Here is a 14,199-nt window from a genome sequence, read left to right as displayed (position 1 = left end):
ACTTTACAGATTCAATGTAATTCACATAAAAATTTCAATACTATTTTAAATGACCTTAAAAGAATACTACTAAACTTCTTATAGAAAAACCAGAACCACAGGATAGATAAAAGAATCCTAAACAGTAAAAGAATTCTAAAAATATCACCATACCTGATAGCAATTTGTACTACAGAAGTGTAATACAGAAAACAAAAACAAAAACACATGTTATTAGGATAAGAACAGACACACTGATTAGTGGAATTCAATGAAAGATCTAGACATTAATCCACACACATATGGACATCTACATTTTGTTAAAGAAGCCAGAACTATACTACAGTTTCTTTATCCATTTTTAGTTTTTGGGTCATGGTTGTTTCAAGTTTCTGGCTATCATGCTGCTATGAACCTAGTTGGTCAAATGTCCTTGTGGTATGAAGGAGAATCCTGTGGGCATATTCTCTGGACTGATATAGCTGGGTTTTGAGGTAAATCAGTTCCCAGTTTTCTGAGAAAATACCATATTGACTTCCAAAGTGGCTGTGCAAGTTTGGACACCCACCAACAGTTGAGGTCTGTTCCCTTTGCTCCTCATTATTTCCTGCCTGAGCTGTCATTTGTGATTTTACTCTTTCCAGTTTGACAAGTATAAAATGGGATCTCAAAGACAGTTTGATTTGCATTTTCTTATGTTCTTGGATGTTTGAGATTCCTTCATTGAGACTGCTCTTTTTAGATATGTCCTCTAATTTTAATTGGCTTATTTAGTTTGTTAATGTCTAGTTTTTGGGTTCCGTATATATTAACCTTTTGTCAGATGTGTACTTGACAAATATCTTTTTATATTCTATGAACTGCTGTTTTAACCTATTGAAAGTGTTCTTTACTTTATACAAGATTTTCAAGTCTCTTAAGGTCACATTTATCCATTGTTGATATTAGTGCAAGTGCTACTGTTGTCTGCTATGGAAGTTGTCTACTGTTCCAATAACTTCAAGATTATTTTACACTTTCTAATTTATCAGGTTAAGTGTAACAGGTTTTATGTTAAGGTCCTTGATCCCTTTGCACTTTAGTTTTGTGCTAGTCTATAAATATAGATCTATTTGTATTCTTCTACATATCAGCATCCAGTTAGACAAGCACCATTTGTCGAAGATGCTCTCTTTTCCCCATTGCATATTTCTAGCTTATTTTTTAAATCAAAAATTATGCTCCCAGAGGCATTTGTACCAAAATGTAGGAGACTTACTTAGATTTTTAAGAATAATGAAACTTATAGGGAAATCGATAGGGATAAAAATAAAACATCCTGACTGTGATGATACTCACTTAAAAATGGATTTTACCTGTAAAGTGAAAGACAATCATGGTATGCCACACAGACCTAGATGCACTACGTAACAAGGAGGGCTTAGTCTGGAAAGGGAAATATTCCTGGGAAGGGAGAATCAAAAAGTTTTCCAGGGTGAGCAGGAGGGATCAGGTGATATGAAAGAAGAAATTACTGGAAGAAATGACTGAAATTGGAGTACATTTTAGAGGTAATGTTGAAACCTAATGCAATAGAAACTCCATGGAATCTACAAAAGCCACCAAAGCAAGTAAGGCGGGATAAGAAGCCAAAACTGACCATCATCTGTAACTGGACAAGACATTAAGTAAAATTATTGGAACACCAACAGAACCACAAAGCTAAAGGACTGAAGGAGCTTAAGGGGTTTGCAGCCCCACAGGAAGAACAACAATATCAATCAATCAGATGTCCCCCACCCAGTGTTCCTAGAGACTAAACCACCAACAAAAGAGAACACAAGGAGAGATCGATGGTTCCAACAACATACTTAGCAGAGTATGACCTTATTAGACATCAATAATAGAAGAGGTCCTTGGCCCTGTGAAGGCTTCATATTCGAGTGTAGGGGAATGCCAGGGCAAGAGAGATAGGAGGGAGTGGGTTGATTAAGGAAACTCCAAGCAAGGGGATGGGTGGTAGATTAGGGGGATTCCAGAGGAGAAACCAAAAAAGGGAAGAACATTTGAAATGTAAGTAAATAATATATATATATATATATATATATATATATATATATATATATATATATATATATATATAAGATAAATATTTTTATCTTATATATATAAGATAAATAATATATATATATATATATAAAGAGAGAGAGAGAGATTATATAGAGATAGAGATAGATATAGGTATAGGTATAGGTATTATTTATAGGTATAGGTATAGATATAGATATAGATATAGATATAGATATAGATATAGATATAGATATAGATATAGATATAGATATAGATATAGATATAGATATAGATATAGATATAGATATAGATATAGATTATAGATATAGATATAGATATAGATATAGTCATGGGCATGGGCATAGGCATAGATATAGTCATTGATATAGATATATCACACAAAGTTTTAAACCTGCAGTATGTCTGCAGAGTGTTCTCAGACCTGAGACGAGCACATTACCATCAAAGGGATCAGGTAGACTTTTTCCAGGAACTGGAAGAGGCAGATGAATAGTCCCACAGCCAAGTATTAAAGAGTCCAGAGAGTCCTGTGCAGGACAGGGAGAAACGATAGGATGAACTGGATGGTTCAAGGATAGCACAAGAACACAGAGAAATGTAACTCACAAATTCAACTCACCAGGAATTCTGGCATTTTACAGAGATAAGGTAGGCTTAGGGAGACAGGACTAGCCATAATCGGTCTACCAAGGTCCTCTTCATATATATCATTGCTTGGAGTTCTTGTTTGAATATGAAAAGTGGGAGCAGAGACTGTCCCTGAATTCTTTGCCTACTTGTGGAACTTCCTACAGAGTTACCTTACCTCATCTAGCTTTGGTGTGATAGATAGTATATGCCTGGTATTTACACAATGTTTGCTTCATATTCCTGTGGGGATTGATCTTTTCTAAGGGGAGGTAGAGGTTTATGGCTTGAACAGGGGGAGAAGGAAATTGTAGGGGAAATATCGAGATGAGAGGGAGAGGAAACTGCAGTCAGAATGTAATGTATTAAATAATGATTTGGGAAAAAATAAGCCAGAAACACACAATGGAGAAACAAAAGCATCTTCCAAATTCTGGGCTAAGTGGGTGTCTGTATCTAGAGGAATGCAAATATTTATCACCATGAACAAAACACAAGTCCAAGTGGATCAAAGACCTCAACATAAACCAGAGACACTGAACCTAATCGAAGAGAAAGAAGGAACACGTCTTGAAAGAAAGTTTCTCAACAGAACACAGATGGCATAGGCACTAAGATCAACAATTACTAAATGAGACCTCATGAAACTGAAAAGCTTTGCTAATGGACGATATCAAGAGGGCAAACAATGGGAGAAGGCTTTCACCAACTCCACATTGAATAAATGGCTAATATACAAATTATATAAAAAACTCAAGGAAGTAGACATCAATAAACCAATCAACCCATTTAAAAATGGGGTATAGTCCTAAACAGAGAATTATCATTAGAGGACTTTCAAATGCTGAGAAATACTTTAAAAGTTGTTCAACATCTTTACCCATCATGAAATGCAAGTCACAACTACATTGAAATTCACAGTAACCCCTCTTTAAAGGCAGAAGTTTAAAGTGTTTAAATGACTTGTGACTTTTAAAATTTGGATATATTTTAATATTGATATTAATGTATGATCTTAGAGAAGAAATAGAACAGAGATATTGTGGCTTATCAATGCTGTATTTCAGGTCAAATTAATGAGAGGTCATTTATGATGGTTAGTTCTATGTCAACCTGCTAAAGTTAGAGTTACCTGAGAGGTGGGTACCTCATTGTATAAAATGTCCCCATATGATCTGGCTATAGTTCATTTTCTCAATTAGTGATTCATGTAGAAGGTTCCAGACAATTGTTGGTGGTGTTATCTTTGGGCCAGTGTTATTATGTGCTATAGAAAAGCAAGTTGAACAAACTATTGGGAACAAATCAGGACAAATCACTTCTCCATGGCCTCTGTTAGTTCCTGCTGTCAGGTTCCTGTCTGGTTTTACTCCCTGTCCTTTTTTTTATTCAGGTACGTACAGGGATATGGAAGTGTAAGTGAAATTAATCTTTCCTCCTCAATTTTCTTTGGCCATGGTTTTTGGTCAGTGTTTGATTACAATTGTGTGTGTGTGTGTGTGTGTGTGTGTGTGTGCACGCGCACGTGTGTGTGTAACTATAGGTAAAATTGATATAGGCAGAGCTCTACATGCTGCAAGCTGTAGTCAAACAATTGCTATTGAAAAATAGCTTCTTACCCATGAAAAACATCCAATAATTCAGTAGTTATTTTGTCCATGAGGCTGGATGTCTCAGTTTATCTTCACTGAGAGCAGACATAATTTTCTGAGGAAAGGCATAAATGAATCATAATGTAACAAGTTTCTCACAAATGTAGTATCAGAAACCCAAGGAGAAATGGGGAAGAGAAAGTCTGGTTCAGCTTTGATGGACTGTGTTAGCTGCCGGACTGGCTGCATGGCTTTCGCAGCTTTCACAGCAGTGCAAGGTAGCATCTCATCTCTCCCTCCTTCTATCATTGCCCTCTACATTCTGACTCCCAGAAGTCACCCTTTCCCCTTCCTTTTTTTTTTTATTTTTTTTTCACATGCTTTGTTTCTTTCATACAACGAAATAGCCTCTGCTGTTCTCCATCATTTCAGGACAGAGGTTCATCCTAGTTTCTGCTTCATTATTTTTTTCCAATTTTAATGTATTGTGTTTTAATTTGCAATTCATCTAGAGATGCCCATTTTAGCTGGCTACATATTTAGCTGTCTTAGAGCAGTAATGGTGTCTCTTCATGTTATTTCATTTTTTTCTGGAATAATTCTGACATTAATACTGCTGGATTAAGTAAAAATTCTGTTTACAGTTATTGCTGTCTTTCATAATGGCTCTAGTAATCTACATGTCCACTCACTGTACAGAAGAATTTCTTTATTCCAACAGATGCACTAACATTTTTTTCTCTGTCCTTTAAATAGAGGTCATTCTCAGTGGAATAAAACAATGTTATTATCATTTTTATATGCATTTTCCTATTAGTGATGTTTTATATGGTGACAGTTTTATGTCCTAAGGGGTCATCTGCATTTGCTTCATAAGAGTTTGTTTATATTACTTGTGTGTTTTTTAAATTCGGTTACTTGTTTTTGACAATTAATTTGGATTTCATGTATATTCTGGTTATTAAAACCTTGTGAAATAAGTGGCTCATAAGTATATTTTTTTTCTCATTCTGCTACTCTTGTTAATTTTGTAAATAGACGATTGTGGGTTTTATATTTCCAATTTGTATATTTGACTTATTGCTCATATTTTATAGTCCTATAATTATAATGTTTTATGCAAAAAGGGTCATAAAATACTTCACTATTTCTTTCTCAGTAACAATTGCAACATTTATTTTTTACATTTTTCCATTAATTTACTTATTCACATTATATCTTGATTTCAGCACCCATCGTCAAAGTACCACCCTAATAAATTTGTCCCCTTTATGATCCTTATCCTCAGAGAAGAAGAAGACTGCCCTTAGATACTCTTCTCCCCTGAGACATCAAGGCAAGGCAGAACTAAGCATACCCTCTTCTATAGAGGCCCAACCAGGCAGTCCAATGAGCGGAAAGATATCCAATGGAAAACATTTGAGTCACAGACAGCACCCCACTTCAATTTTTAGAAAATCACCATTAAAACCAAACTTTATATCAACTAAGATGCATAGGGGCCTAGGTCTAGTCCTTGTATGCTCTTCAGTTGGTGGTTCAGAGTCTGAGGACCTCCATGGGCATAGGTTAGTTGACACCACATGTTTTCTTATATAACCTTTACTGCTCCAACTCACTCAATCCTATCTCCCACTCTTCTATAAAACTCCCCAAGATCTGTCTCATATTTGGCTGTGTGACTCTGCATTTTTCAAATCAGCTGCTGGATGAAGCCTCACAGGCAGACATTTTTAATATACTTCAATATTTAGTTGAGTACATTGATTTTAGGTTTGTTCTTAAGCATGTAATTCTTCCAACATTGTGAACAATACATTTTATTTTATTATCACTGTTGTTATTATTGTTATTGTTGTTGTTGTTGTTTTGTTTGTTTGTTTGAGGCAGTCTCAGGTAGCCAGACTAGTCTAAAACTCACTGTGTATATTAGGACTCCTGATGTTATGTATACCTTCAGAACTTTGGAAGCATAGGCATATATCACCTATTTCAATTTCAATAACATTTACTTAGATGACTGAATTTCCTGGGGTACATACTCTTTCTCCTTTAGTAGAAATTAGATAGCTGTGGTACATAGAAATATATTCAGCATTTTGATTTTCCTCCACAGATTTTATAATAATATGCTATGTAGTCTTAGTTACACCAATGTACCAAAATCTGGTAGATAATTAACTTTCAAAAGTTATATTTTTACTCATGATATTGAAGAGATTTGAGACTTCTGACGGTATTTTCTAATAGTAACAGTTGGTATTCCATTATAATGAAAGCAGCTACTTCATGTCCAGGAAGAAAAAGTAAGGAAGATGAGACTTTCATTTTCTTATAACCTGCTAGACACTAGAACCACTACTACCCTAAAAATGTATGATTGTACACTTACTTCTAAAGGTTTCATTCGTCCCAGTAGTACCATGTGATGTGTATTTATTTTTATGGTTTGATAAAGTCTTTGCTCTATTCATGTGGGTTAAAGCCTTCTGGAAATCCCTCCCAAAAATGACTGAAATGTGGATTTCATCAGCAATTCTAAGTCCAGTTAAATTCTTAATTAAGAATATCCACTATAACTACACTTTTGTCAACTTTATGCTCAAACATAATATTTTAACCCATAGCATTATGTTTCTGGGCTCTAAATCCTTGTGTTTCCACACAATGCCAAATGGATTTTATTTATCTATAAAAGTCACTACTGTCTTTAATATCAACAACTCTGTCAAAAACTTCAAAGTCCAATTTTGTTTTGAAATAAAGTGCAAGAAAAACTCCAAACTGTGAGACACTATAAAATTGAAAAGGAAAAAAATTCTAGTTACAATATGCTGTAAGTAAAGATTCCCATTGTATAATGGAAAAATGGGGGCATGAGAAGGACAAGTCAGACTAAAGAAAACAAAAGCCCTACAATGGAAAGGCCCAAATCCTTGAGTTCTATAGAGTTCTATGTCTGATGTATGGTTTTAAGTTTAGAATCATCTAAACTGCAATTGTCTTGCCTGGCTCTGCCTTTCTAGGTATCTGTCACTGACACACACAGCATCCCTCCTGGTAATCCACTCCATGCCTCCAGCTTTAGCTATAAGATTCCTGTGGTTCTTGCATCTCTCGTATATGAAGGATTCCAATGTTATGTTTTGCATTCACAGTATATCTAATGACATTTGAACGTCTCATTTTATGTCTCTGTTCCTATCACACTTTGTCTAACAGCAGTTACTCTCTAGAACTGGGACTCAAAACTCTATGATCCCCTAATTCTTATAATTTTTATTTTTGAAAAACAAAACCAATAGCACATATAGAAGATTCTGCCAAGTTCTGCTATTATCTTGAGATGGAATCTGTTCACCATGGACCATAGTTAAATATGATTCTGCAGAGTAACTTTGAGGAAGAAATTATCTAAAAAGTTGTTTTCCAACAGAAACTTAGCTTCATTCTCCAGTACAATTTCCACTTTCTCAATGAATTTGTGTTTTTCACAGGAAAGAGCTGTTTCTGATTGGTAACCTCACCTCATGGCATTTTTGCGATTGTTCCAGTGCAGAACACAGTATTTCTATTAATAATGATTACCTTCTTAAAATTATATTTGTAGTCCTTATCCAGTCAATGGATGATTTATCACGTTTTCTGCTACATTTGATCTTTTCTGTTACTGTGAATAAATCTGCTACATTTGATCTTTTCTGTTACTGTGAGTAAATCTGCTACATTAGATTTTTTTCTGTCACTGAATAAATGCAGTGATCCATGGCTTAGTATGAGTTCCATTTTTTGGAAATTTTATATGCCAAATAAATTAATCCATTACTGTTGATTTCATCTTTATTTAAGTCCCTAGTGCCCTAGGGTGCAACTATGTTCTTTTTGCCAAGTGTTACCTGAATGGATTGTGGCCCTTTTTTAAATAGAGTCATTGATTTCTGACACCTCATGACTTCATGAGCTGGGCATTCTCTGTCTACTTTTCCTATCAGCATTCTCGCCTTCTAAACTCATACCAACTCAGCTCTGCTAATAGCATTGGAATACTGTTTTAGTCTAAAATTCCAACCTCTTCCACATTTATACTAAAGACAAATCCCAAAGGTATAGAAATTTCATGCTCAGATTTATTTTGACAATCTCCCTACATCTTCGTCACCATTCTTTTGATTTAGCTGTTTTATTGAGTTCTATAATAGTGAGAAACAACTATCAAAATAACTTAAAAAAAGATTGTTTTATATTGACTCTCATTTTGAGTTAACAATCCATGGCTGAAATTCACATAGCAGGATTGTGAGGCATATGATAACTTTATTGTCCAAGATATAATGCAGAGAGAAGCTAATATAGGTGGTCTTCTTTCTATCCAGTCAGACATTCCACCCCATATCATGACACCACCCACATGGAAGTTTAGTTTTCGTTAATCAATTAACTTTTGTAGAAACATTTTCCTAGATACACCATTGATTTGTATGGTCATTTTAAGTTCTACCATATTGACAGTTAAGATTGACCATCACAAGCATGCTGTTTAGTTTTGTGTGTTTGTCCCATTCAGCCCAGAATGTTTCCTTGCATTAATTACTCAGTCATAACCAATGCCAAGAGTCACCATGCTTTTGAGTCCCTTCAACTTCAGGTGTCTATAAAGGCAATAGTGTCGCATTTTGGTGAGCATGGGATCATTCAGCAGCATATCTGTTCCAAAATGAGATGAATATTGATCACCAGTCAAACCTAGCCCCTCTGAAACAGCTGTGCATGACTCTGTAAGACATTAATTCATAGGTTTTCTTGTCAATTTTCTATTGGTTTGGCATAATTGGAGTGGTAATAGATAAATCATCAAGCTTACTAATTTGCTTTCAGTCCCCAGCTAGACCCAAATGGGATGTGTATCAGGTCTGTGACAGCAAAAATATGGACATAGTAGACATTACTTCTGTGGCTAGAAACAAGACCGCTCTCTTTGTTAGCAAATGGGTTAAAAAATAGAGATATTCCAGTGAGCTTTGAGGCTGAGAGTGGGTCTCCGTTTTGTAGTATACACACACTGTGAAAACCTGTCTTCTGTTGTACAAAACCCTGCATTGGCATGAGTACTGAAGTCACATTTACTGACACAGGCTAGTTGTAATTTTCAGATTGGTATTGGAATATTTCTGGGGACTATCAAAGTGGAATTGAAGAAGATTTTGTCTCCTGAGGCTGCATGAATTCCAAGAATGGCTATGTTTACAAAGTTGTAACCTGAAGCCACAGTCTATATCTTGTCAGTTAGCAGACAAAATATGATTTCAGCCCTGAAGCTTAGGAACAGTGACTATTTCCCAAAGTTCTGATTTCTGAGCTTCAACCATGCCACAGTTGTGGATTTTTCCTGTAGCCAAAATTGCCATTGTGGATGATATTGATGTCTGATGGAATCTCTGCTTTTGCATTATGTAGGACTCCTTCTGTAGGATTCAGAAAATCCTTGAAGCATCTTGTCACATGCTGCTTTCCTTTGTTTATGTGACCACACAAGACTCTGACATGTTTGAATCCCAGGACTCTCAGGATAAATCCCATGGTCCACTTCCTCACTACCCATTTCTTATTTTACTTCTTCTTGTGATGATTCGCACTGGGCAACTCAGTTAACATACCTTGGAATCACCCAACTGTGACTTGTATTGATTGTTTTTTATATTATGTTTCCTTTCTCACTTGTGAGTCATACAAGAATAGAGGGTTGGGCACGGTGACACACACTTTTGATCCCCACAGACAGCATTTTAAGGATTAAGTGTTCTGATTTTGTCTAATCTTCCCAATTTTATCCAGTTTTAAAGAAAAATAAAAGAAACAAGCAAACAAATAAAACCAAGAATGCTAACTCTAAAATTATATTTATTTTCTGCTTCTTAAGGTACTGCATACAAGTACATTAAATTTCTTGGAATATATTGTATTCTTTTCTATTATGTTTAAAAATTTAGAGTTGTGATGGTTATGTAACTGCTGTGGTCACCTATACCTCTCCCATTTACAGCAAATCAAAGAAGAATGAACATCCGCATATTCCAGACATAACAGCATAATCTCGGGTCCTGCTTAACCTGGACTCAATACTCCAATGGTTGTTTACTAATTATTAGCAGAGTTCTAGCCTTTATTCCTATCATCAACCTTTCAGAAAGGCTTTACATCAAAGATGGCTGAAAGATATTAAAAGAAAATTGGGTTGGCTTAATATACAGCAGCAAAGCTTCAGAAAGATCAGACTAGAGGGCTTTCTGGGGCAGTTTTTCTTAGAAGGGCTTATGCCTGCTGGAGAGCATAAAATCTCCATGAAAATCGGGGATTCAGATTACTAATCACAGTAGTATTACTGCTATATGGAAATACAGGAACCACAAATAACACAGCTCTGCTAAGATCCAGCCCTTTTATAGATTTTGTGAAGCCATTGTTATTGGTTTTCATGAATCAAAACTAAAAATGGAGATATCTTTGTTAAGCAGTTGCCAGTCTGTGATAAAATTATGTTCATTGTTAACAGGCAAATTAACTTTCTTTAATTTCTATACCATTTCTCCCAAATCTTCTCTTTCTTTAACTAGATGAAACACTTGTATTTCTACTGCTTCGATATAATGCCCTAATACAAACAGCTTAGGGGAAGTAACGGTTCACTCAACTTATAATTTCAAGTCACAGACCATAACTGTGAAAAGTCAAGGCAGAAACTCAAGCAGCCAGTCACATCATGTACATAGTCAAGAACAAAGAGAACAAACAACTCATTTCTTTCTTGTTGTCTTCTGGCTTTCCTATTTTATATAGTTCAGGAACATGTGCCAAGGGCATAGTGCATCTACTTAGGATACTCCTTCTAATAAGAAGACCAACCTAAAAAGGTATGTACATTGACCAACTGAATCTAGATAAATTCCTCAATAGAGCTGTCTTTCTGGGTCTCTAGGTTGTATCAGGTTGACAGTTAAAAGTTATCAGTAGACCAGAACTGATAAAGGAATTAGCCTATAATTTCTTTGTAGTTTGCAATTGTTTCCCTGATTTCTTCTATCTTAATCTAATAGATTTAAATGTTCTTCTCTAAGCAGGATTTTGTTTGCTGAATTGAATGCACTGCCACATTTAATGTACACTAAAAGACTTTATGTTTTAGTTTTTAAGTCTTACACTTTACTAATATTCTCTCTGTACTGTATTTACAAACTAAATGTTCACACAAAGGATCATAAATCTTAATTCATTTCCTTAGTTAATTTTAATAGATTTCTATATATCTGCCTAGCTTCTGTAGTCTATTTTATGGATTATTATAGTCATACAGCAAGACAGTTAAGCTGACATAGTATATTCTTGTAAACTTTTAAAGCAGTTTCTTTCTACATATACACATTCTCATCTTAAATAGTGTAATTAATTTTGGAAATGTCTTTTTCTTCTCTCATAGACCACTGCTTTTCCTACTCTTGGATTATGGCAGAATATTACAGGAACTTCTTCCCTGTGTTCACATCCTTTTCTACAATGGTTTGAAGAGGAATATGACAATCACTTAAAATCTAAACAAGCATGTTCTGTTCGTTATAATAATAGCATCCTATTATAATATCTTTCTAAAAAAAGATCACTTTTTTATGAACCTAGCCCTAAATACCTGAGCCTTCTATCTAGTCTCTATATTAGGACCTGTGCTTTGTTTTTTTTTTTTGTTTTTTTTTTTGTTTTTTTTTTTTTGTTTTTTGTTTTTTTTTTTTTTTTTTTGTATCCTATTTTGTCCTGTTTGGTTGGGGTTCTGTGGAGGCCTGCTCTTTTCTTAAGGGAAGTAGAGTAGGAGAATGTCTGGGAAACAAACAAAACTTTAGATGAGCTGAGGGCAGTGGAGGATAGGGAAAATATGTTTGAGATGGAGCAAGGGGAAAATATGAGAGAAGAATTTATTTCCACATTAGAAACAAAAATACCAAGCAACTTTTAATTGACTATCTGTTGTTTTTTTCCAGATGGAAAACTATCATTGTTTGATTGGATGATACTAAAAACTCCTAGAACCAGTTAGTGAATTGTTGGCAATCACATTCATATGTGTTTCATCTGTTTCTAAATTGTTCAACAGCATTTAATCTTTTCCCTTTTCTATGTAAAATCAGATGGTGCCTCTGATGTAGGGTTGTGGGCCCTGTATGAGTCTGCTCTGCCACAGGGCATGGTGATTTGGGGAGGCAGTGTATGGGGAGTTTGACTGAACTTGTCTAATGCTGCTCCAGTTGCATTCTGGGCTGTAGGGAAGCCTCAAGGCACCTCTTGAGGTGGAAAAGCATCCACCATCCTGCAACAAGTCAGGGTCGTCTGGTTCTCAGGCTCTTGGACATACAGGCACTACTAGGAGCCTCCAAAGAGCTGAGAATGAAGTTGGGGCTGGATGGACTGTGTCTATCCCAGAGAGGGATGTGGGAATAGGGGGTGGGGAGCTCAGACTTGTTGCATGGTGAAATTCCTTGACATCAGGTGAAAGCATGCTTGGTAGCAGTTGGGGTTCAGGTGCAGAGAGGCCTTCTTCAGGGGACTACACAGTAGCTCTGTAGGCAAAGGCCATCTCTGTGGCTCCCTCCCCATAGAGGATCTTGATAAAAAGAATAGTTTGTAGTTCCAAATCATTTATTGTCTTGGTGGAAAGTAGAAGTGTTAAACTGTACCCCACTCCTCAGGGTTGGCCGGAGATTATATACTTTTTGCAGGAAGGAATGTCTAGAAAGGAAGACTCATTGGCTATACTCTCCAGGCCTCTAGGTACATTATTAGCATGGAGATCTTTGTCTTGAAGTGATCACAGGCCACATATCTTTTCCTATTGCCTTAGTCTAAGATGTTAGGGATGCCTCCTCTACATTTGGAAGTGTTTGGGGCATTTCCCTTAAGTGATTGATGACCACAAATGTATGGGGACCTGTGACTACTGACGGAAGCCTGGTACCTGGGAGCAGGTGAAGTGCTTACTGTCCCTTCGGGTTTTCCAAGGCTTCAAAGCCATTAGCTCAACAGAGGACCAGGTTACTTATCATGGTGCCCCACCTCCACACACTTAGTGATATCTTCCAGTTTAACAAGACCATGAGGGGCACCTTTTTTAATGTTAACATTTAATTCTTTCCATGTTTTCTTGTTCATTAATTTATTTTACATCCCAATTACAGCTACCACCTTCCCCTTCTTCTCCCATTCCTATGCTTACAATCTCCTCTACCATTATATTCACTTTTTCTTCTCAAAGAAGGGGAAGACCCTGTGGGTACTAATCCACCCCAGCACGTAAAGTAGAAGTCTGATGAATTTCATCATCTCCTACCAAGGCCATATAAGGCAGTCAAGCTAGGAGAAGAACATTGAAAGGCAGGCAACACAGCTAGAGACAGCTCCTACACCAATTAATCAACATAAAGATTTAGCTGTACATCTGCCATAAATGTGTAGGTGGCCTTGTTTTAGGCCCTGAATTTCCTTTGGCTGGTGGTTTAGTGAGTATATGAGCCACCGTGGGCCCAGGTTCTTTGCATCTATAGGTCTTTTTATGGTGTCCTGAACCACTCCAAATCTTTCAATCTATCCTCCACTATTCTACAAGACTCCCCAAGGTCTGCCTAATGTTTGAAAGTGGGTCTTTGTATCTGTCTCCATCAGTTGCTGGATAAAATCTCCCAGGAGACAGGCTAGGCTCCTGTCAGCAAATATAGCAGAACATAATCAAAAGTTTCAGGAGTTGCATCATTTCTAGGGGATGGGGATCAAGTTGGGCAAGTCATTGGCTGGCCATATTCTCAGGCTGTGATTTGTCTATACTTTTGTGCATCTTGTAGGTAGCTCATATTTTATCTTAACGGTTTTTTGTTTTTTTTTTTTTTTTTTTGGTGGT

Source organism: Micromys minutus (assembly GCF_963924665.1).
Source record: "Micromys minutus genome assembly, chromosome: 4".
NCBI classification, from domain to species: Eukaryota; Metazoa; Chordata; class Mammalia; order Rodentia; family Muridae; genus Micromys; species Micromys minutus.
This window is presented reverse-complemented; position numbering follows the sequence as displayed.